Source organism: Balaenoptera physalus, assembly GCF_965194825.1.
Source record: "Balaenoptera physalus genome assembly, chromosome: 11".
NCBI classification, from domain to species: domain Eukaryota; kingdom Metazoa; phylum Chordata; class Mammalia; order Artiodactyla; family Balaenopteridae; genus Balaenoptera; species Balaenoptera physalus.
In genome coordinates, this window is record NC_138896.1 from 37,288,583 (window position 1) to 37,313,118 (window position 24,536).

At 38.2% G+C, this 24,536-nt stretch overlaps 1 protein-coding gene and 1 pseudogene across 3 annotated transcripts in view; one reads left to right on the forward strand and one right to left on the reverse strand.

The window, feature by feature from the left end:
• The window catches only part of ZFAND3 (zinc finger AN1-type containing 3), a 329,704-nt gene that overhangs the window by 286,772 nt on the left and 18,396 nt on the right, over positions 1 to 24,536 (reverse strand). The gene's annotated exons all lie outside the window — the stretch shown is intronic.
• Positions 7,116 to 9,833, forward strand: LOC309637629 (elongation factor 1-alpha 1 pseudogene; annotated as a pseudogene). Its single transcript has one exon. The product of its transcript is annotated as an elongation factor 1-alpha 1 pseudogene (transcript).

The following is a 24,536-nucleotide window of genomic DNA, read 5'->3' on the forward strand; positions in this document are numbered from 1 at the left end:
GTGGAAAACGGAGGGGATATAAAGGGTCAAAGATGACACTGGCTTCCGGCTACGTAGATATAACTAAGACTGGGAAAACAGTAAAAGAACCTCATTTCCAAGGAAAAAGATAATGAGCGAGATTTGGGTTTCAAGGTCTAGCCTCGTGAACTCAGTAACCTAGGCTTTATTTAAGCAAGTCAAGTTAAATTTCTACTAAATTTCACCCTCAGTGAAGAAAAATAACACACATCCAATTTATTTGTGAAGATTAAATAACACAGTAAAAGCACTTTGGAAAGAACCAGTCTAGTATAAGAAATGACTATTCCTCTTTTTTTTTTTTATTACTGGCAAAACTACCACTAAGTACAAGCTTCATGGGGTACCTTCATTTCCCTATCACAAATCTTTCCAATCACCCTAAAATAATTCACATTCAAGCCACCAACAGCTTCTTCCTGGACATTTCTGTTTCACTGTACTGGTTGTTTTATTTTACCACTGTGTTTCACCTCTGCCTTGACATTCTTTACAGCATGTTTTAGGAAAACTACAATAAGGATATTAATTCTGAAAGTTTCTTTTCCATTAACACATTTTTCATCTCTGTGTGTTTATTCTACTCTACCTTGTCTACTCTACTTGCTACTACCCCAGTCCTACTTCAAGTCTGCACTACATACTTCAATAGCCTCATAAGCCTCCAACTTTTTCCAAAAAGTTAAAAAAATAATTCACCCCACTACAACCCCCCTCCTCCCCCCCAAAAAAATCCTCCTGGCTGTGAAGGTCTGACTCATCTGGACAAAAGGGAGAATCACTGAGGTAAATGTGTTTTCCTCTTTGTATTAAGCCTCAAGAGAGAAAAGGGTTGTAGAAAGTTGGAACACCATACTCTCTCCCTCCCAAAAGAACCTCCAAAGCTGACTCAGACTTTGTAAAGAAAATTAGAAGTTTTACAAAGAATAAGAAAGCGTGGGTAGGAAAAAAGGAAGAGAACTCAAAATACAGAAAACTAGATGAGTACAACACACAACCCACCAGAGTTGGTTACATGTTTCACTGGACATATTTCATGGCCTGTATCTACCATCATGCCCTTCAAGAGTAACTGCCCACCAGAAAAATTCCTGTTTAGATGAAGGACGGATACCAGACACCCCGATAGCAAAAGGAAATCAGAAAACATCCATATGTCGTCAGAGGTGCATCAATCAGATAATCCCTCAAAGGAGCTTTTACTAAAGTTTTCCAAGTGTGGTCCCCAGCGGAGCAGCATCAGCATCCACATCACAAGCAAGGGAACTTGTGGGAAATGCAAATGATTTGGCCCTATTCTAGGAATAGGGCCTAGCGATCAGGTGATTGTGATACACCCTAACGCTTGCCTATTATTAAGATCCTCTGAGCCTCCTTAAATCCCGGTTTATTAAGTATACCATGGAGCTTGCGCTTGGATTAATATGAGATTTCCCTGTATCCTTGAATACCTAGAATAGTGCCTGACACAGAATGCCTGACTCAGTAAATGTTTGTTGAATGAATGACTGAATGGCCTTAAAATAAACTTTACCCCTTACTAAACTACTGTTAATGGAATTGTTTCTTGTAACCAAAGAATCTTAATTAGGCAATGTGCATGGGGAGTGGGGGCAGGGTACACACAAGATGGTCAAAGTCATTTGGAGCTAGTACATGGGGACTTAGAGAGAGCTAGAACACTGTTTTGAGAAGAAGAAGCTAAGAAACATACCCTGTCCAAAAGAAAAAGTGAAGGAATTTCAAGGGGCAAAATTGAGAATTTAATAACAGGGTCAAGGAAATTGCAGCTGTAAGGAACTGTGATTTGACCTTGTACAGGCTCTGAGGCCAAAATAGAAAACTGCCATGCTTTTTCAAGAACCTAGGAAGTTAATAAATAAAGACTTTGACCTCTGTCTCAATGAGGAGTGAAAAAGTCTATGTATCTAATGATTTACCTGATCTGTATGTAATTTGTACCTTAAGATTCCACCACACCATGGAAATAATTTATACCTTTAAACTCTGCTGTAGCTGACGGATCAGGGACATAACCATCAAAAATAAGAGTGGCCAGACTAAATTCTGAGAGCTCCCAGAAGCAGAATTCTACCCTCTTCCCTATCCCTGTTGATACTCTGAATATTGACAGCAGAAATCTACTCCCAAAAAGGCAAAAGAATAAAACAAAACTAAATGAAACTTTTGGGGGCCCAGGGACAGGGGGCTGTCTCTACTGTCAAACCCCTGAACTCCAATTCTCTGTATGTCACAGAAGGATTCTTCTTTCTCAAATACTGTATTAATAACATTATATGTCCATCAACAGATGAATGGATAAAGAAGATGTGGCACATATATACAATGGAATATTACTCAGCCATAAAAAGGAACGAAACTGAGTTATTTGTAGTGAGGTGGATGGACCTAGAGATTGTCATACAGAGTGAAGTAAGTCAGAAAGAGAAAAACAAATACCGTATGCTAACACATATATATGGAGTCTAAAAAAAAAAAAAAAAGGTCAGAAGAACCTAGGGGCAAGATGAGAATAAAGACGCAGACTACTAGAGAATGGACTTGAGGATATGGGGAGGGTAAGGGTAAGCTGGGACAAAGTGAGAGAGCAGCATGGACATATATACACTACCAAACGTAAAATAGATAGCTAGTGGGAAGCAGCCGCATAGCACAGGGAGATCAGCGCAGTGCTTTGTGACCACCTAGAGGGGTGGGATAGGGAGGGTGAGAGGGAGGGAGATGCAAGAGGGAAGAGATATGGGGACATATGTATAACTGATTCACTTTGTTATAAAGCAGAAACTAACAAACCACTGTAAAGCAATTATACTCTAATAAAGATGTTAAAATATATATATATTATAGTCCCTCAGAGGCCTCCTAACGAGACTACCTTCCAATTGTCTCATAAATCATATTTAAATTACTAACCATGGTCTTTTTTTAAGGGGGGGGGTTATTCCACCTCTCTATTTCCCACCAAACCCCCACTTATGCCCTCTACCGCATTAAGTAACTCTATCACCCATAAGATGCTTCACCCTCACGCAGGCTACATGAGGGCAGGGACTTGTACCCCCAGTGCTTAGAACCATGTCAGGCACAAAATGAACAGTAGAGTATGTGTTAATTGACTGACCCCCACTCCCACTCCTCATCCCAGTTTTGTTTTGTTTTTTTAATCTCTTTATTAATCTCAGTCTATCCTTCCTCAGAAAAGCTCACCTCTTCCAAAAAGCCTCTCCTGACTGGCTCCAAAGAGCTTCGACTGAAAGAAAACCATCTTGCTTCTGTTAATACTTACGCACAACTATCACTGGTTATGTTTCAATCACCTATGTTTTATTCTTATCTATCTTCCGTTTTTGATAAGATACTCAAGGGCTAAAAGCAAGCCCCTACTGAAGTAGTAAACCTGCCAAGGCTGTGCGCAGGGTGAATGCAATGTTCTCTCTCATGATCCATTGCTCAACTTGCTAATTAGACACAACACAGCCACTTCACCTGCAGCAGGCAGTAATGGCAGCAGCACAGAGGAGCAGAAGGGAGCAGAGAGGAAGGGATTTGGCAGAGAAAGAGACCACATCTAGATGAGACTATGGGAAAGGAGGGGGGAGGGTAGCAGGACCCAGAAAGTCTCACTCACTCTTTCCTTGGGACCATCATAATCCCTCCCACAAGGCACTTATATCAAGTTATAAGTCCACTGGCTATCCTTCAGGACATTTTCCTGCTATTACCACAACTCTATTTCATCTTAAATATGATGAAGTTTTAAACAAAATCAAAATACTGATGGCACAAGCATAAATTATTAAATGAGGCAAATCATTTGGGGAAGATAAGTGTTTATAAATTACTTACCATCCCCCTTCCCCAAAGAAGGGGTAGGGGAAGGCAGACCAAAAAAAAAAGAGAGAGAACTAGCACAAAGCAACTCTAAAAGGACAGCTCTGGCTCTAGGATGTGATGGATCTATACTCCCCACCTTTCCCACCATCTTCACTCCAACTTTCTGGCCATCTGCTGCTACTGCTGAAGAGCGGTAGGAATGTAGAATCTGAGCTAATTCCTTCAACCTGCAAGGCAATTTATTTTAATTACCCAAATAATAAAACACTATTCGCTGATATGCTTTAAGACTTCTGTCAAACCCTGGAGTTGATTTTTTGTTTAAAGATTAACTTCTACAGGAAAACATGATGTCGAAGAACCTCACTTGTCAAAACTAGATCAAAGTTATAAAAGTTCCATACAAAACAGAAGTTGAAAGGAGGAAGTCGACAGCTTTCTCCTCAACAGTCCTTATCCCCACCTATAATTGTCTTCAGCTTCATGTAACACAAAACTACCAGCGCTAAGGCAGCAAAAACATCCCTCCCCTGTTTTTTCAAACAAGTCTTCATTGGCTCCCTCTTCCGTTTAAAAGTTCCATGGCTAGTTTAAGTTATGACAACTCAAGCAGTTCTATTTCTGTATTTCCTAATTAACAAACTTACCAGAAAAATGATTTTTAACCAAAGCCAGAAAGAGGTTAGCAGAGAGTAATTCATGATTAGGCTACAGAAACAAAAGGAACATTCCACAGAGGCAAACTACCCAGTTTCCCCATTTAGTGCTGCAACTCCAGGAATCTAATGATCCTTCATTTTTTCAAAAATGAAAATGACAGTAAAATTCCCTAGTGTTGACAGCAGGTGATTTTTAACTTCACTGCTGCCTGACAGGCACCTACAGGCTTTACCTGGCCTCAATCTGTCCAGTTTGGAACTGCCAATTAGTCACTTCTCAAAAGCAAATCTCAATGTAAGTCATTAAAAAAAAAGTGCTTTTCAAAGCGTCAGATACAATGAATTAGTCAAACTCAGGACATTAGAACAAAATAAAACTTGGGTGCCCAATCCAGGCTGCAACTGTCAAAGCCAAGTGACAAAAGAACATCGTTCCAGAGCAAAGAAAGGATCAAATTCTCAAAACAGTTGTGATACATATAGTGCTCCTCTTACATACAAATACTCTTAAATACCGCAGCAATTGAACAGGTGTCTTCATTGGTAAGCTTAGCCTTTCTCAACTGAGGTTCCACAGGACAAAATTAAGCACTAATGCCCTAAGGCACAGGTTGGCAAACCTTTTCTGTAAATATTTTAGGCTTTTCAGACCACATGGTCTCTGTCACTATTCAATTCTGCCATTGGAGCTTGAAAGCAGCTGCCAACAGTTAAGTAAATGAATGAGGTAACTGTTCCAATGAAACTTTACGGACACTGAAATTTGAATTTCATACAATAGTCACAGAATTATTCTCTTCTGCAATGATTTTAAAACATAAAGCGATTCTTATAAAAAATTTCTTAGTTCTTTGGCTAGATTTAGCTCTGAGCAGTAGTTTGTCAACCTACTCCCTAAGCCATCCTTTGTATTAATAGATTAACTTCTCTCTTATGCATGCAGAATGATACTAATTACACACCATACTACAGAGAATTGAGAAATAGTCACTCAAATCATTTTTTCCGTGTCTATAGTGCTCTGATTGTCTAATAGAGTAATACTCTGTCTAGTATGAAGCTAACTGATGAGATTTTGTTAGCACTTGTTAACTTGGGCAAATAACTTTACACAAGTTAAAAGTTACTCTTCTTAAAGTCTCAAAATATAAAAAGGAACTTTCACATCCAGTATATTGCCGATGGATAACAGAAACCAAACTGTTGTAAATTAAATCTCTGGTTAATATATTGCTAGAAATAATAAAGAAATTCTTTTAGTAAAGCCCAGAATTCAATTATCATCTTTCAATCCATTTTGTATCTTCAGATCCTGTTTCTTCTTAAAGCAGAACCTACCTGAATAAAAATCACAAACATAAATTACAGGATTGTCTCAGACAATTAAGTAACTAGATTTGAGTTCTAGCTCCACCTCTTTCTAGATGAGTGAGCTTGAGCAAGTTCCATACTCTCTTTACTCATCTGTTAAGGAGAGGAAATATCTGCAACCCTCCAAGAGAAGTCAAAAGTATACAATTAAACTTAGGCAGAACAGTCTGTATAGTGCTATAGAAATATCAGTTGCCATTATTAGGTGCTCAGTAACTTTCTTCATATTATCATCTTCTACTTTTTTATAACACTCCAGTGTTAGTTTCTGCTCAGCCTCAGGTTTAGTGGAATACTGTGCACCTAGTAGTACATCTCATTCAACACATAAAATTTAGGCAAAGCATAAGCAATAAGCAACACTGACTGAGATGGTCTCAGCACTCAAACAGTTTAGAATGAACGCAAACACGTATACATGATAAGTCAGTGCTGTAAGAGGAACAAATGAAAACGAACATGAATACTGTGGAATGAGAAAAAGTTTCACAGGTAGTTAATAAGGGCCTGGGTATATGATGCGAGAGATACTGTAACAGAGGGAACTGCAAAAGCACAGATACAGAGGGGTAAGAGAACACTCCACACACCCCAGAATACAGGGCAGTTCAAGTTCTAAAACAAATTACAAAAGGAGAATTTCATTTTTAAAATCCAACCAGGAAAAGAAAAACCTTCCCATTAAGTCTCTAAAAAGTAAGCATCTTGAAGGATAAGCAAGGGGGCTCATTTTAAGCCAGAGTTGGAAAAATTATGAACCATGCTAGCTTCAACCCACTTCATCATCATTTCCCAAAGCACTTTACAATGTCTAAGAAGATACGTTTAGGGCTTCCCTGGTGGCGCAGTGGTTGAGAAGCTGCCTGCCAATGCAGGGGACACGGGTTCGAGCCCTGGTCTGGGAAGATCCCACATGCCGCGGAGCAACTAGGCCCGTGAGCCACAACTACTGAGCCTGCGCGTCTGGAGCTTGCGCTCCGCAACAAGAGAGGCCGCGATAGTGAGAGGCCCACACACCGCGATGAAGAGTGGCCCCCGCTTGCCGCAACTAGAGAAAGCCCTCGCACAGAAAAAAAAACGAAGACCCAACACAGCCAAAAATAAATAAAGAAATAAATAAAAATAAAGGAACTCCTTTAAAAAAAAAGTGAAGATTAAAAAAAAAAAAAAGATCCTATAAAAAAAAAAAAAGAAGATACGTTTAGAGAGGACTGAGTTACAGAAAAGGGATGTCTGGCCTAGCATGTCTCTGAGGAAGTGGGGACTGGCATACCTGTCTCCCTTGATGACGCATGCAATATATCAACCTGCTTCAAAAACCATTTTCTTAAATTCTGCAAGTTATCACCGTTCTCAGTAAGAAAAAGCAATACAGCAATTCTTAAAAGAGTAAGTTACATACGTTTCCTCGAGGGGAGTGGGGACTAGGAAATCTTACGTTCTTCCTCTAGAGTTTGTTTTCTTACTTACATCATTAAAAACCTTTCCCGTAAACAAGTTTTATTCATGTTTTCTACCCCTTTACCACCAACAACAAAATTAATTTACCTTGGAACTGTGCCTAAGCATGGTAAATTTTAACCCAGAAGACTAATGAGTAATAAGAAGGGTGTTCTGTAATTATTACCTCTCCCTCTCAAGACTGCCACTGCATCAGCCACGCCACCAGTAGAAGATTAAAGATGGCCCCCAACTCTCTGCTAGGCCTCTGATTGAGAGATGCAGTCCAATCCCCATCCCCACTCCTGCCCCCTTGAATCTGGGCAGGTAACTGCTTTGACCATTACAATATGGAAGAAGTGATGCTACACCAGTTTCCAGATGAGCCTGTCAACTGTGAGAAATAATAATAAATTGCTTTTTTAAGGCCCTAAATTTTAGAGTAGTTTGCTAAGAAGCACCAGATAACTGGAACAGTCACCACGTCTCAGCTCCAGCTTTCAGGGCTTTCACCACACCACAACCAAAATACTGTTTCACTTATAAAAGGAAACAAAACCTCAGAAGTTACAACATATTGGACAGGTTTCTAACAATATGCTGTCAACTCTCAGAGCATAAAAAAGACAACCAAAGTGTCCTAATTCCTCCTAAGAAATGCAAAATGACCTAACATCAGTCAAGTTCCTCTGAAAGGTTATAAAAATCAAACTCCTTGAGTATACCCAAGTGATGCATTGATTCTTTACACCAAAGAAAACCCTCTGGTCTGGAAGGTTAGATACCAGGAAGTAGTCATCTCCGGAAAGTAGTATTTAAAAAGGAAGTGGGGCCTTTTTCACAACGGGTTTGCCGCCAGGACACAGGTGTCGTGAAAACCACCGCTAAACCTAAGCAAAAATGGGAAAGGAGAAGACCCACATCAACATCGTTGTCATTGGACACGTAGATTCCGGGAAGTCTACCACTACTGGCCATCTGATCTACAAATGTGGTGGGATCGACAAGAGAACCACTGAAAAGTTCGAGAAGGAGGCTGCCGAGATGGGAAAGGGCTCCTTCAAGTATGCCTGGGTCTTGGACAAACTGAAAGCTGAACGCGAGTGTGATATCACCACTGATATCTCCCTATGGAAATTCGAGACCAGCAAGTACTATGTGAACATCACTGATGCCCCAGGACACAGAGACTTCATCAAAAATATGATTACAGGCACATCCCAGGCTGACTGTGCTGTCCTGACTGTTGCTGCTGGTGTTGGTGAATCTGAAGCAGGTATTTCCAAGAATGGGCAGACCCGTGAGCATGCCCTTCTGGCCTACACTCTGGGTGTGAAACTAATTGTTAACAAAATGGATTCCACTGAGCCACCCTACAGCCAGAAGAGATATGACGAAACTGTTAAGGAAGTCAGCACCTACATTAAGAAAATTGGCTACAACCCCGACACAATAGCATTTGTGCCAATTTCTGGCTGGAATGGTGACGACATGCTGGAGCCAAGTGCTAACATGCCGTAGTTCAAGGGATGGAAAGTCACCCGCAAAGATGGCAATGCCAGCGGAACCACAATGCATGAAACTCTGGATTGCATCCTGCCACCAACTTGCCCAACTGACAAGCCCTTGCCTCTGCCCCTCCAGGACGTCTACAAAATTGGTGGTACTGGCACTGTCCCTGTGAGTCGAGTGGAGACTGGTGTTCTCAGACCTGGCATGGTGCTCACCTTTGCTCCAGTCAACATGACAACTGAAGTGAAGTCTTTCGAAATGCACCATGAATCTTTGAGTGAAGCCCTTCGTGGGGACAATGTGGGCTTCAATGTCAAGAACATGTCTGTCAAAGATGTTAATCGTGGCAATGCGGCTGGTGACAGCAAAAATGACCGACTGATGGAAGCAGCTGGCTTCACAGCTCAGGTGATTATCTTGAACCACCCAGGCCAAATAAGTGGCGGATGTGCACCTGTGCTGGATTATCACACAGCTCACATTGCTTGCAAGTTTGCTGAGCTGAAGGAGAAGACTGATCGTCGTTCTGGGAAAAAGCTGGAAGATGGCCCCAAATTCTTGAAATCTGGTGATGCTGTCATCGTTGATATGGTTCCTGGCAAACCCATGTGTGTTGAGAGCTTCTCTGACTATCCTCCTCTGGGCCATTTTGCTGTTCGTGACATGAGACAGACGGTTGCTGTGGGTGTCATCAAAGCAGTGGACAAGAAGGCAGCTGGAGCTGGCAAGGTCACCAAGTCTGCCCAGAAAGCTTAGAAGGCTAAATGAATATTATCCCCAATACCTGCCACCCCAGTCTTAATCAGTGGTAGAAGAACGGTCTCAGAACTGTTTGTCTCAATTGGCCATTTAAGTTTAACAGCAAGAGACTGGTTAATGATAACAATGCATCGTAAAACCTTCAGAAGGAAAGGAGAATGTTTTGTGGACCATTTGTTTTGTCCGTGGCAGTTTTATTAGTTTTTAAAATCAGTACTTTTTTTTTTTTTAAGAGCTTTTATTTTATTATTTTTTTTTAAACATCTTTATTGAAGTATAATTGCCTTACAATGGTGTGTTAGCTTCTGCTTTATAACAAAGTGAATCAGTTATACATATACAATATGTTCCCATTTCTCTTCCCTCTTGCATCTCCCTCCCTCCCAACCCTCCCCATCCCAACCCTCTAGGTGGTCACAAAGCACCGAGCTGATCTCCCTGTGCTATGCGGCTGCTTCCCACTAGCTATCTATTTTACATTTGGTAGTGTATATATGTCCATGACACTCTCTTACCCTGTCACATCTCACCCCACCCCCTCCCCATATCCTCAAGTCCATTCTCTAGTAAGTCTGTGTCTTTATTCCCGTCTTGCCACTAGGTTCTTCATGGCCTTTTTTTTTTTTTTTCCTTAGATTCCGTATATATGTGTTAGCATACGGTATTTGTTTTTCTCTTTCTGACTTACTTCACTCTGTATGACAGACTCTAACTCCATCCACCTCATTACAAATACCTCCATTTCATTTCTTTTTATGGCTGAGTAATATTCCATTGTATATATGTGCCACATCTTCTTTATCCATTCATCTGTCGATGGACATTTAGGTTGCTTCCATGTCCTGGCTATTGTAAATAGAGCTGCAATGAACATTTTGGTACATGACTCTTTTTGACCTATGGTTTTCTCAGGGTATATGCCCAGTAGTGGGATTGCTGGGTCGTATGGTAGTTCTATTTGTAGTTTTTTAAGGAACCTCCATACTGTTCTCCATAGTGGCTGTATCAATTTACATTCCCACCAACAGTGCAAGAGTGTTCCCTTTCCTCCACACCCTCTCCAGCATTTATTGTTTCTAGATTTTTTGATGATGGCCATTCTGACCGGTGTGAAAAATCAGTACTTTTTAATGGAAACAACTTGACCAAAACTCTGTCACAGAATTTGAGACGCATTAAAAAAGTTTAATGAGAAAAATAAAAAAAGGAAGTGGGTAAGAAACAACTTTCATTTTATGCTATATACAACTCTGAATTGCTTAAAATAAGCATGTAATACTTTTAAATTTTTAAAAAGATATTTCCTTTGAAAAAAAATCATTGTAGTCCTAACAACTTTTAAATGCCTTTTTGGTGCACTAAGATGATGGCAAATGCCATTCTTAGCTATGCTTTCACAGAATGAAAGATGGTATCAGCCCCCAAACAGATACCTATTTTTAACAATGAGTAGACCCTGGGCTCTAACTTATTTCTCTTTCTCATCCCACCAGCCACATTCTCCTGCACAGTATGGCACTTCCAGTTAGCACAGTGCCCAGCAAAGGGAGGAGGACTGTGAAAGTGGAAACTGCTTTGACTTCCTTCTTTCAAGCTTTGACAGGTACTAGGTAAAAAGAGAACAGTTTCAGAACTTCCCCCCATGCCTCCAGCAACTCTGTGCTAGGCCTCCTTGCAAACCATTTCCCATGGTGTTCTCCTCTTGAGGCCTCTGCCATACTCCCAAACCCAAAAAAATTAGCAACACGGCTGGATGCATATGAAAAAGATTGGCAAAAAGTCAAACCAGAAAGATGAGGGGCTGAAAAAAAACGAAAATAGTTCCTCCCCTGAATATCTTTAAGTTTTCATAAACTATCCACATCTCTAACCTATTCTCTTTAGACCAATTCCTTGCTCCTAAGAAATTCCATCAGGAAACAGATAAAGGAAAGATGAAATTCAGAACATTTTGCTCTGCTTCTGGTTATTAATGTCAAGTAAAGAACCAAGGTGGAAAGTAAATAACCACAAGAAAATTTACAAGTTTTTGAAATTATCACAGGTTTTGTTAGGTTCTTCTCTGACGTATCATTAAGCGTTGAGGACTCACTGTTAGCTATAAGCACTTGCAAGCGCCCTTCCCAACCCTCAGTTTATCAGCAGATTCCCTAAAAGGATAGAAACAAAGATTCAGCAAGTTCCAACTAGCAATATTTCTTCCAAAACATCATTTATTAGAGTCTTATGATCTCAGATTCAAGTTATTCCACTTACTAAACCCTAATATTCCAATTTAGTTTCTCTCAGAGGAAAACACACAATACACAAATCAAGATGAAATATGAACTGATAAATGAGTTCTATAAAAACTTGATAAACAAAGAATAATATAAGTACGGTTTATCAAATTTAGATGTTAAAAAAAAAGATTAGTCAAAAATGACCAAAGGATCACCCATGCTAAATATATTAATAATACAGAGCAACTTGAAGAGCAAGAGATTGAGGAGAGGGAATCGTGTAGTGTTATTTTTAAAGTAGTATAACACGTGCAAAGTTAAGAGATAATCTTATTACACCCAGCATTAGTTAGACATCTATTAACTTTTGGGATATGTTCCAATCTTTTTTTTGTTTTGTTTTGTTTTAAGAAACTACAAGGATCCATACTGATGGCAGAAAAATTATCAGAGCTTTGTGTTAAAGAAACATGGGATGTCCGATCCAGAGAAAAAAAGGAAAAGAGGTCTCGTTTACCAACGATTGTTGGATATATTAAAGGTTTTTTTAATGAGAAAAATGCCAAGTAACTGCAAAACAGGCTCAAATGTCAAGTCATTAGGCAAACATGGTCTCTGAACAAGAATACAGTGGACCACAAAGTTCCCAAAACAAAACTCTCATATTAGCTCTCAGTGTTGCCTTTGGCTTCAGGGATACAGGCAGGATTTTACAAAACTGGACCACAAGTGAGGACAGGCACACTTTTGTTTAAAAAGCAAATCACCTTAACAGTCAGTAGACAGTGGGCTAAAGGCACTAAGATTTAAAAAAAATCATCCTCTAGTAGAAATCAACACATAATGGATCAGATGGTTTTGCAACTGGGGTGCACAAAGGGCTAGGGTATCTCACAAACCGTATCTAAAATCAAATCAAGGCAACTAGAAAAAACAAGGCTGGAATACAAAGTTACCTAAGAAAATTACAATCAATTCTAGCCCATTTCCTGATGTCAGGTAAGAATGCTTGCTGATAAGTGACTTTTGTAGTTATAATTTAAAAAGCAAATTAGGGTATCTATAAACAGGAGAACAGAGAAACAAAATAGTGGTATATTCACACAATAGAAACTATTAAAAAATACACAATATAAAGGAACAAACTACTGATATACCCAAGACTGATGAATATCAAAAACATTACACTGAGTCAAGGAAGCCTTACAAAGAGTACATACATACCCTGTGATTCTATTTACATGACTTCCAAATCAGGCAAAACTGATTTACAGTAGGAAAAAAATTTTTCCCAGGGAGGGAAGAACAGGGAGCAGAATGACTGGAAAGAAACATGAGGGAACTTTTCACAGTGAGAGTACAATATAATAAATATAGTATATACAGTATGATGTACATCTTGATAGAGGTTTGGGTTACACAGATAAGTACATGTGTCAAAACTCATCAAACAGTATACTTAAGGTTTTTCTGTTTTCCACTCAAAAATGTACTTCAAATTTTTTAAAAAGTTAAAAAGTTAATAATATGCATGTTGAAATATTTGGGAGTAAACGTACCGATGTCTGCAATTTACTTGGAAAATAAAAAAATAAGACAGCGGAGTAGAAAGCAAATAAAGCAAAATATTACAGAATCTGGTGGTAGGTAAACAGGTGTACAATTTGTGTACAAGTCTTTAATTTTTGTTTTTCATGATAAATAATTATTTCATGATAAAATGTTAGGGAAAAAAAGAAAATTAGATACTAGAAAAACAGTCTCTTTCCATTAAGCTATTACTCAGAGAATTAAGGCTCATTTGGAGCCTCTTCTTTGGAATAGGGACTATCATTACCCACCTTCATTACTGGAGTAAAATATTTACTCAAGACCATCCAGTTCCCTCTGTGCTGATTCTTCTATCACCCAACAAACTTCTAACCAATTACTGTTCCTCAAGTATCCTGAATTCACAAAAGGGATGCTCTGGACTGAGGCAAACATATAAAAGCATTATAGTCACAGATGAAGTACAGCCTAAAAAGCTTTTAATCAATTGGTTCCGTGCTTTATTAATGTAATTAATCTTCCTCTTATCTCTGGTTTTTCTAATCAACTGGTCTCCTACAAGTCTGGTTAGCATAATTACCTCCCTAAAAGTCTTAGGAAACCTTCAATATAAGTTTCTAGTTTGGGAAGCAAAGGACCAGGCCATAGACAGCAATGTCTCAAAAACAGACGCCAAGACTTCCCTGTGGGCGCAGTGGTTAAGAATCCACCTGCCAATACAGGGGACACGGGTTCGATCCCTGGTCCAGGAAGATCCCACATGCCGCAGAGCAACTAAGCCTGTGTGCCACAACTACTCAGCCTGTGTTCTAGAGCCCGCAAGCCACAACTACTGAGCCCATGTGCTGCAACTACTGAAGCCGACGCACCTAGAGCCCGTGCTCCGCAACAAGAGAAGCCACCACAATGAGAAGCCTGCGCACCTCAATGAAGAGTAGCCTGCACTCGCCGCAACTAAAGAAAGCCCGCGCGCAGCAACAAAGACCCAACGCAGCCAGAAATAAATTGATTAATTTTTTTAAAAAAGTAAGTGTAAATTTGTAATTTAAAGGAAAAAAACACAACACCACCAACCCTGTGAAGGTAACCATGCCTGAAACAGACAGTTGGTTTTCTCACCTGTAAAATTCCGATATCTGTCCTGCCCAAAACAGGCTTGTGAGGATAAATAAGATAACATACATGAAAGCATTTTAAAAATAAAGTTCTACACAAGTGTTATATATTATTATGATTCCATGATGTTACTAACAACCTCTCAAAACCACCTGTGTTGCTGCACAAATAAGGAAAGAATTATTTAAACAGGTTATTACCATAAAGGAATAAGGTCACTTAAGAGAACTTTCCAGTACAAACACCTGACCCACAGTGATTAGTGTTGACTCACAGATATCTCTATGAGTCAAGAACTACTACCCCCCATTTACAACAGGTCTTTTGGTCTCACCCACATTCAAGTACACAAAGTAATAGGGGAGACAGACATTGTAGAGTTTAATGGCTTACTGGCATTATTCTAGGAGTGCTACTAAATACCTCCTGCAAATCCAAGGTTCACAACACTACTAAACAATTAAAAAGGCCCTAATTCAAGCAGTTATCACCAAGTAAATTATCTTGTCCATTTCAAACAGATTCCCCATGAAGATCAGCAGCAGCACCTAAGGCTTTATATCACGACCTCATCGTGGTTTTGAAAATAAATTTCTCCTAATCCCTACAGCTACTCAACAGATTCAGCATAACTTTAAGATTATTCATTTCAGGCTATCATCAAAAGGTCTACAAACAATAAATGCTGCAGAGGATGTGGAGAAAAGGGAACCCTCGTACACTGTTGGTGGGAATGTAAATTGGTGTACCCACTGTGGAAAACAGTATGGAGGTTCCTTAAAAAACTAAAAGTAGGGACTTCCCTGGTGGCACAGTGTTAAGAATCTGCCTGCCAATGCAGGGGACATGGGTTCGAGCCCTGGTCCGGGAAGATCCCACATGCCGCAGAGCAACTGAACCCGGGTGCCACAACTACTGAGGCTGCGTTCTAGAGCCTGCGAGCCACAACTACTGAAGCCCATGCACCTAGAGCCCATGCTCCGCAACAGAAGCTACCGCAATAAGAAGCCCGCGCACCGCAACAAAGAGCAGCCCCCACTTACTGCAACTAGAGAAAGCCCACGCACAGCAACGATGACCCAATGCAGCCAAAAATAAATTAAAATAAATTTTTAAAAATAAAATAAAAGTACAACTACTGTATGATCCAGCAATTCCAATCTTTGCTATACAGTGGGAAAAAATGAAAACTTTAATTCGAAAAAATCCACGCACCCCAATTTTCATAGCAGCACTATTTATAGCTGCCAAGACATGGAAGCAACCCAAGTGCCCATCAACAGAAGATTGGCTTAAGAAGATGTGATATATATATATATATATATATATATATATATATATATATATATATACACACACACACACACACATATATATATTATAAATATGTATAAAATATATATGTATATATGTAATGGAACATTACTCAGCCATAAAAAAATATTGCCATTTACAGCAACATGAATGAACCTAGAGAATAAGTCAGAGAAAGCAAATAAATATGATATCATATATGTGGAATCTAAAAAATAATACAAATGAATCAATATACAAAACAGAAACAGACTCAGACAGAAAACAAACTTACGTTACCAAGGGGAGGCAGGGGGGAAGGACAAATTAGGAATATGGGATTAACAGATATTTTATACTTAGATAACCAATAAGGATTTACTATATAGCACAGGGAATTATACCCAATACCTTATAATAACCCATAATGAATATAATCTGCAAAATAAAAAAAGATTACTCATTCAAATGGGAAACAGTACCATACTTGAAGACAGGGTCATCTGCAGAAAACTGAGACATACTTAAGAGTACAATTTCTCTCCCTCTCAAAAAAAAAAAAAAATTTCTCTCCCTCTCCTTTTTTTTTAAATAGTGATTGAAGAGGAAAAAATAAACTTTCTTTTAAAAATTTTAGTTTAAGCCTAAAATTCTAGTCTCAAAGTTTATAATCACCACATACCCTGTGGACAAAAGAAACAAAAAGAAAAATGGGCCAATTAAAGTTTATCCCAAGGCCTTCATCATTCGTTATTTTCTGATTAGTTATAATGTGCTCAGCACCATTATAAATTACAAAAGATAAAAAAATGTATCCTTTATACAACTCTATAATAACAGAAATCTAGTAAGAGGCAGGAAATGCATACTAATTCCCTTGGCCAATTTTTCCAAGGGTCGACAAAGACTCTTCTTTGTCCCACAAGCAATTCAACTGTACAAAAAAAATTAAAAATAAAGATGAAAATATTTAAACCCTTGCTCTTCAACACAGCAATGACCCACCTAAAAACAAGAGTTAACAAATTGTGGACATAAGTTATCTTTCATATCAGAATCTGAATACAAAATACCATTTAAAGCTCTTTTTTGATTCAGCAGGGCTCCCACAAAACACACATTTAAAAGCCAAGCCCAGCCAAAGTCCTTGTAACATTTGGGAGGGAAAGTGTAAATTTCAAATGTTTAAATGGAAGAAAAGGTGGCATGCTATATGTGAATAGAATGTGACAAATATTAAATGCAGTCCAGCTACTTGCATTTAACCTTCTACGTAAAGGAATTACCACTACTTACCAAGTAGCTTAGAGTGGAAGTGTAGCATAGTGAGAGGAATACAAGCTCTAAAGAGTCAAGCCACTGATTTGCTATGCAAAATCTTGGAAAACTGACTAAGCTTCAATTTCCTTGTCTGTAAAACAGGAAACCACTATTTCACAACCACACAATTCCTATGAGGATTAGGAAAATAATACATATAAAGTGACAGTCATCCTGTAAATGGTAGCAACTGTTACTGCTTCCAGTATTAATGTATATTTGAGCTACTACCTTAAAAAAAAGAAAAAAGACTGAAACAAAAAGAAATAAGAAAATACTGAGATGAAAACAATACACCAAAATTTACAGGATGCAGTTAAGGGAGTGCCTAGAGGGATATTTATACCTGTCTATGCCTATATCAAAAAAGAAGAAATCTCAAATCAAATTAATCTTCCACCTTAAAACATGAGAAAATGAGCAAATTAAACGTAAAGAAAGCAGAAGAAACGAAATAATAAAGCTGAGCAGAAAGTAATGCTATAAAAAAAGAGAAAAACTATAAATGAAATTAAAAGTTGGTTCTTTGAAAAAAATCAACAAAACTGACGAACTTTTAGCTGGACTGACCAAGAAAAAACAGAGAGAAGACCCAAATTATTAAACTCAAGAATGAAAGACAGGATATCACAACCACTGCTACAGACAATTAAAAAGATATAAGAGAAGATGACTTTTATGAAATGGATAAATTTCTAGAAAAACACAAAGTACTAAAACTCACAAGAAAAATTAGAAAATCTGAATAGACCTACAAGTAAGGAGATGGAATTGGTAATTTTAAAACTTTCCACAAAGAAAAGCCCAAGCACAGATGGATTCACTGATGAATTTTACCAAATATTTAAAGAAGAATGAATACCAATTCTTCACACTCTTCCCAAAAAATGGAAGAGGAGGGAACACATCCCAATTCAATCTATGAGCCCAGTATTACCTGATACCAAAACCAGACAAAGATATCACAACAAAAGAAAACTAGAAACCAAAATACCATATAGTCACAAAAATCCTCAATAAAATACTAGCAAACCAAATCCAACAACAAATAAAAAGGATTATACACTAAGACCAAATAGGATTTATCCCAGAAATGCAAGGCTGGTTTAGCATCAGAAAATTAACCAAACTAATAGATCATGTAGTGAAAGATTAAAGGACAAAAAACCGCATGACAGTCTCAATTAGACAAAGAAAAAGCATTTGACCAAATCCAATACCCCTTCATGAAAATAAAGAAATAAACTCAACAAACTAAGGATACAAAGGAACTTCTTCATCCTGATGAAAGGGATTTACCAAAAAGCTAAAATCATCACCACTGCTAACTTCATTACTTAATGGTGAAAGACTGAAAGCTTCCCCCTAAGATCTAGAACAAGACAAGGATGTCTGCTTTCATCATTTCTATTTAACTTTGTATTACAAGTTCTTGGCAGGGCAATTAAGCAAGAAAACGAAATAAAAGTCATCCAGATTGGGGGGAAAAAAAGAAGTAAAACTATCCCTATTTGCAAATGACATGATCTTGTATATAGAAACATCCTAAGGAATTCACTAAAAAATTACTGGAGCTAAGAAGTTCAGCAAGTTTGCAGGATACAAGAACAATACACAAAAATCAATTGTATTTCTATATGCTATCACTGCACAATCTGAAAATGAAATTAAGAAAACAATTCCACTTATGAGTATCAAAACAAATAAAATAGGTATAAATTTAACAAAGAAGTGCAAGCCTTCTACACTGAAAACTATAAAACACTGTTGAAAGAAATTGAAGACATAGGACTTCCCAGGTGGTCCAGTGGTTAAGACTCTGCCTTCCAATGGAGGGGGCATGGGTTCGATCCCTGGTCAGGTAACTAAGATCCGACATGACACGTGGTGTGGCCAAAAAAAAAGTAAAAGAAATTGAAGACACAGATAAATGAAAAGATATCCCAACATTCAAGTGTAGGAAGGCTAAATACTGTTAACATGGCAACAGTCCCCAAATTTAACCTAAGAGATGCAATGCAATCCCTTATCAAATTCCTAGCTGGTTTTGCAGAAATTGACAAGCTGATCCTAAAATTCATATGGAAATGCAAAGGACCCAAAATACTCAAAACAATCTTGATAAAGAAGAACAAAGTTGGAGGAATCACACTTTCTGATTTCAAAACTTACTAGAAAGTAAGTATTCAAGACAGTGGGATATAGGCATCAATGGAATAAAACTGTGAGTCCAGAAGTAAACTTTTACATTTACAGTTAACTGATTTTTGACAAGGGTGCGAAGACAATTCAATGGGGAAAGAATAGTTTTTTTCAACAAATTGTGTGGGGCAATCAAATTACCCACATGCAAAAGAATAAAAAAGGAACCCTGTCTCACACTATATACAAAAATTAACTCAAAATGTATCAACAATTTAAACAAAAGAGCTAAGACTTTAAGACATAATTTTAATTTTAATGATAAAACATAGTTGTAAATCTTCATGATCTTGGATCAGGAAACATTTTCTTAGATATGACATCAAAAACACAAGCAACCAAAAAAAAAAAGATAAATTGGACTTGGTCAGAATTAAAAACTTCTGTGCCTAAAAGGACACTATCCCAAAAAAAGTGAAAAACCACCTATGGAATGGGAGAAAGTATATGTAAATCATATAGCTGATAAGGGACTAGTGACCAAAATATATACCAATAAAAAAAGGTTTATAACTCAACAATAAAAACACATAACCCAGTTTAAACATGGACAAAGGATTGAACAAACATTTCTCCAAAGAAGATATACAAATGGCCAATAGGCACATGAAAAGATGTTCAACATCATTAGTCATTAGCAAAAGCAAATCAAAACCACAATGAGATGCTACTTCATACCCACTACAATGGCTATAATCAAAAAGATGGGCAAGGATATGGAGACACTGGAACCCTCACACGTTGCTGGTGGGAATGTAAAATGGTGCAGCCACTCTGGAAAACAATATGGCAGTTACTCAAAAAGTTAAACATCGAATTACCATATGACCTAGCTTCCCCTCCTAGGTGTATATCCAAGAGAGTTGAAAACAGGTGTTCAAACAAAAACTTGTACACAAATGTTCATGGCATTATTCATACTAGCCAAAAAGTGATAACAACCCACAATGTCCATCAACTGATGAACGGATAAACAATATGTGGTATACCCATACAAAGGAATATTATTCAACCATAAAAAAATGAAGTACTAATACATGCTACAACACAAATGAACCTTAAAACCATTCTACTAAGGGAAAGAAGGTAGACACAAAAGGCCACATATTTTATGATTCCATTTATATAAAATGTTCAGAACTGGCAAATCAATACAAACAGAGAGTTAGATTTGTGACTGCCAGAGGGAAAGAGCAATGTGGAGTGACTGCTAATGGGGACATGATTTCTTTCTGAGGTAAAAATTTTCTGGAGCTTGATGGTGGTGACAGCTGCACAACTTTCTGAATATACTAAAAATCACTAAATTGTACACTTTTAAAGGATGAATTTTAAGGTATGTGAATTGTACTTTCTATGTTCAATAATGTAATATTCAGGCCATATTCAAAAATTTTCAATCTCTTAACTAGAAAACAAGAATCCCAAGGTTTTAGCTAAAACAAGTATCAGCAGCAGCACTTCAAACATGCATCAAATTCTGAGCCAGGAGATCAAGCACCACCTTTCTAATCTTTCTGGGTTAAAATACTGCAAGTTGTCCTTGTCCGCAGATCCAGCCAATGCCCTGGACCTTCTTGTCAGTCTCCATGTTGTAAAGCAGCAGGGAGTCAAAACAGCTTCAGCCTGGGATATTCTAAAATCCAGCAACAGCAAGTTGCCAATATACTTATGAAACTATTAAACCATAACCATATAATTTTAAACAAATTTAAAGTGTATCTTTGTGTATTTACCACTAACACATATTTAACATTAACGTATTTACCATTAATACAACAGTATACAATTGTACTTTAATAAGAGCTCACCTAAAAATTCAAATGACCCAACTGTCCTTCATCACAGAATTCAAATGCTGAAATGCTTAAAATTCCTTAAAGTCATAATATAGCAGTCATATAGCTAAATAAACGGAAGACTTTATTTTCACAATACCTGAAAAATGCAGTTTGACCTTGACTCTCAATCACACTATGTATGGACTAATATGTACTCTCTTCTGTGTCACACTAACACATACAACCATAATAATGAGTAAAACAGTATAAATCGTATCAGCCAAGAAGTGTGCACCCTCATATTACTTCATACCTCACTTAATTTTTCCTAAATATATACTGAACTTTATTTTTAAGAAACAAATTTTACTACCCCCCACATGATCAGTTTCTTTCTACGCCATCCCAACCTATGGGCGGAAGGTGGGGGGGAATAGAGAGAATATATCTATCTTTTGTCTTCAGCAACATAGATACACTTCAAAAATATAACATGCAATTGGAAAGACTTCAGAAAAGACATCTAAATATTTACAAGGATGAAAGTGCAGACTAAACAGACTTCTTTCTAGAAAACCCAAAGCTGAGAAAGGAGGATTAAATCTATAAAATTAAGTAAAATATCAAGACAAATGAGGTGAGTGCAATCTTGTCCACCAGAAACTAAAGGACCTAAGAACAAGGTACCTCTTAAAATCTAAGATGTTGGAAGTTCAAGCTTTGGTTTTTTTTTAGAAACATAACCTAGATTAGGAACCAAGATGGTGGAGTAGAAGGACGTGCTCTCACTCCCTCTTGCGAGAACACCAGAATCACAACTAGCTGCTGGACAATCATCGACAGAAAGACACTGGAACTCACCAAAAAAGATACCCCACATCCAAAGAAAAAGGAGAAGCCACAATGAGACGGTAGGAGGAGCACAATCACAGTAAAATCAAATCCCATAACTGCTGGGTGGGTGACTCACAAACTGGAAAACACTTATACCACAGAAGTCCACCCACTGGAGTGAAGGTTCAGAGCCCCACGTCAGGTTCCCAACCTGGGGATCCAGCAACGGGAGGAGGAATTCCTAAAGAACCAGACTTTGAAGGCTAGTGGGATTTGATTGCAGGACTTCGACAGAACTGGGGGAAACAGAGACTCCACTCCTGGAGGGCAAATACAAAGTAGTGTGCGCATCGGGAACCATGGGAAGGAGCAGTGACCCAAGGGGAAACTGAACCAGACCTACCTGCTAGTGTTGGAGGGTCTCCTGCAGAGGTGGGTGGTAGCTGTGGCTCACTGTGGGGACAAGGACACTGGCAGCAGAAGTTCTGGGAAGTACTCGTTGGCGTGAGCCCTCCCAGAGTCTGCCATTAGCCCCACCAAAGAGCCCAGGTAGGCTCCAGTGTTGGGCTGCCTCAAATCAAACAACCAAAAGGAGGGAACCAAACCCCACCCATCAGCAGTGAAGAGGATTAAAGTTTTACTGAGCTCTGCCCACCAGAGCAACACCCAGCTCTACCCACCACCAGTCCCTCCCATCAGGGAACTTACACAAGCCTCTTAGATAACCTCATCCACCAGAGGGCAGGCAGCAGAAGCAAGAAGAACTACAATCCTACAGCCTGTTGAACAAAAACCACATTCACAGAAAAACAGACAAGATGAAAAGACAGAGGGCTATGTACCAGATGAAGGAACAAGATAAAACCCAGAAAAACAACTAAACGAAGTGGAGATAGGCAACCTTCCAGAAGAAGAATTCAGAATGATAGTGAAAATGATCCAGGACCTCGGAAAAAGAATGGATGCAAAGATGGAGAAGATGCAAAAAATGTTTAACAACACCTAGGAGAATTAAAGAACAAACAAACAGAAATGAACAATACAATAATTGAAATGAAAACTACACTAGAAAGAATCAATAGCAGAAAAACTGAGGCAGAAAAATGGATAAAGGACCTGGAAGACAGAATGGTGGAATTCACTGCTGGAGAACAGAATAAAGAAAAAAGAATGAAAACAAACAAAGACAGCCTAAGAGACATCTGGGAAAACATTAAACGCAACAACATTCACATTACAGGGGTCCCAAAAGAAGAAGAGAGAAAGAAAGGACCCGAGAAAATACTTGAAGAGATTATAGTCGAAAATTTCCCTAACATGGGAAAGGAAATAGCCACCCAAGTCCAGGAAGTGCAGAGAGTCCCATACAGGATAAACCCAAGGAGAAACATGCTGAGACACATAGTAATCAAACTGGCAAAAATTAAAGACAAAGAAAAATTACTGAAAGCAGCAAGGGAAAAATGACAAATAACATGCAAGAGAACTCCCATAAGGTTAACAGCTGATTTATAAGCAGAAACTCTACAACCCAGAAGGGAGTCGCATGGTATACTTAAAGTGATGAAAGGGAAGAACCTACAACCAAGATTACTCTACCCAGCACGGATCTCATTCAGATTCGATGGAGAAATCAAGAGCTTTACACACAAGCAAAAGCTAAGAGAATTCAGCACCACCAAACCAGCTCTACAACAAATACTAAAGGAACTTCTCTAAGTGGGAAACACAAGAGAAGAAAAGGACCTACAAAAACAAACCCAAAACAATTCAGAAAATGGTCATAGGAACATACATATCGATAATTACCTTAAACGTGAATAGATTAAATGCTCCAACCAAAAGACACAGGCTTGCTGAATAGATACAAAAACAAGACCCATATATATACTGCCTACAAGAGACCCACTTCAGACCTAGGGACACATTCAGACTGAAAGTGAGGGGATGGAAAAAGATATTCCATGCAAATGGAAATCAAAAGAAAGCTGGAGTAGCAATACTCATATCAGATAAAATAGACTTTAAAATAAAGAATGTTACAAGAGACAAGGAAGGACACTACATACTGATCAAGGGATCAATCCAAGAAGATATAACAATTATAAATATATATGCACCCAACATAGGAGCACCTCAATACGTAAGGCAACTGCTATCAGCTCTAAAAGAGAAAATCGACAGTAACACAATAATAGTGGGGGACTTTTAACACCTCACTTACACCAATGGACAGATCATCCAAACAGAAAATTAATAAGGAAACACAAGCTTTAAATGACACAATAGACCAAAAAGATTTAATGGATATTTACAGGACATTCCATCCAAAAACAGCAGATTATACTTTCTTCTCAAAGGCACAGGGAACATTCTCCAGAATAGATCATGTCTTGGGTCACAAATCAAGCCTCAGTAAATTTAAGAAAATTGAAATCATATCAAGCATCTTTTCGGACCACAAGGCTATGAGATTATAAATCAATCACAGAGAAAAAAACATAAAAAACACAAACACATGGAGTCTAAACAATACGTTACTAAATAACCAAGAGGTCACTGAAATAATCAAAGAGGAAATCAAAAAATACCTAAAGACA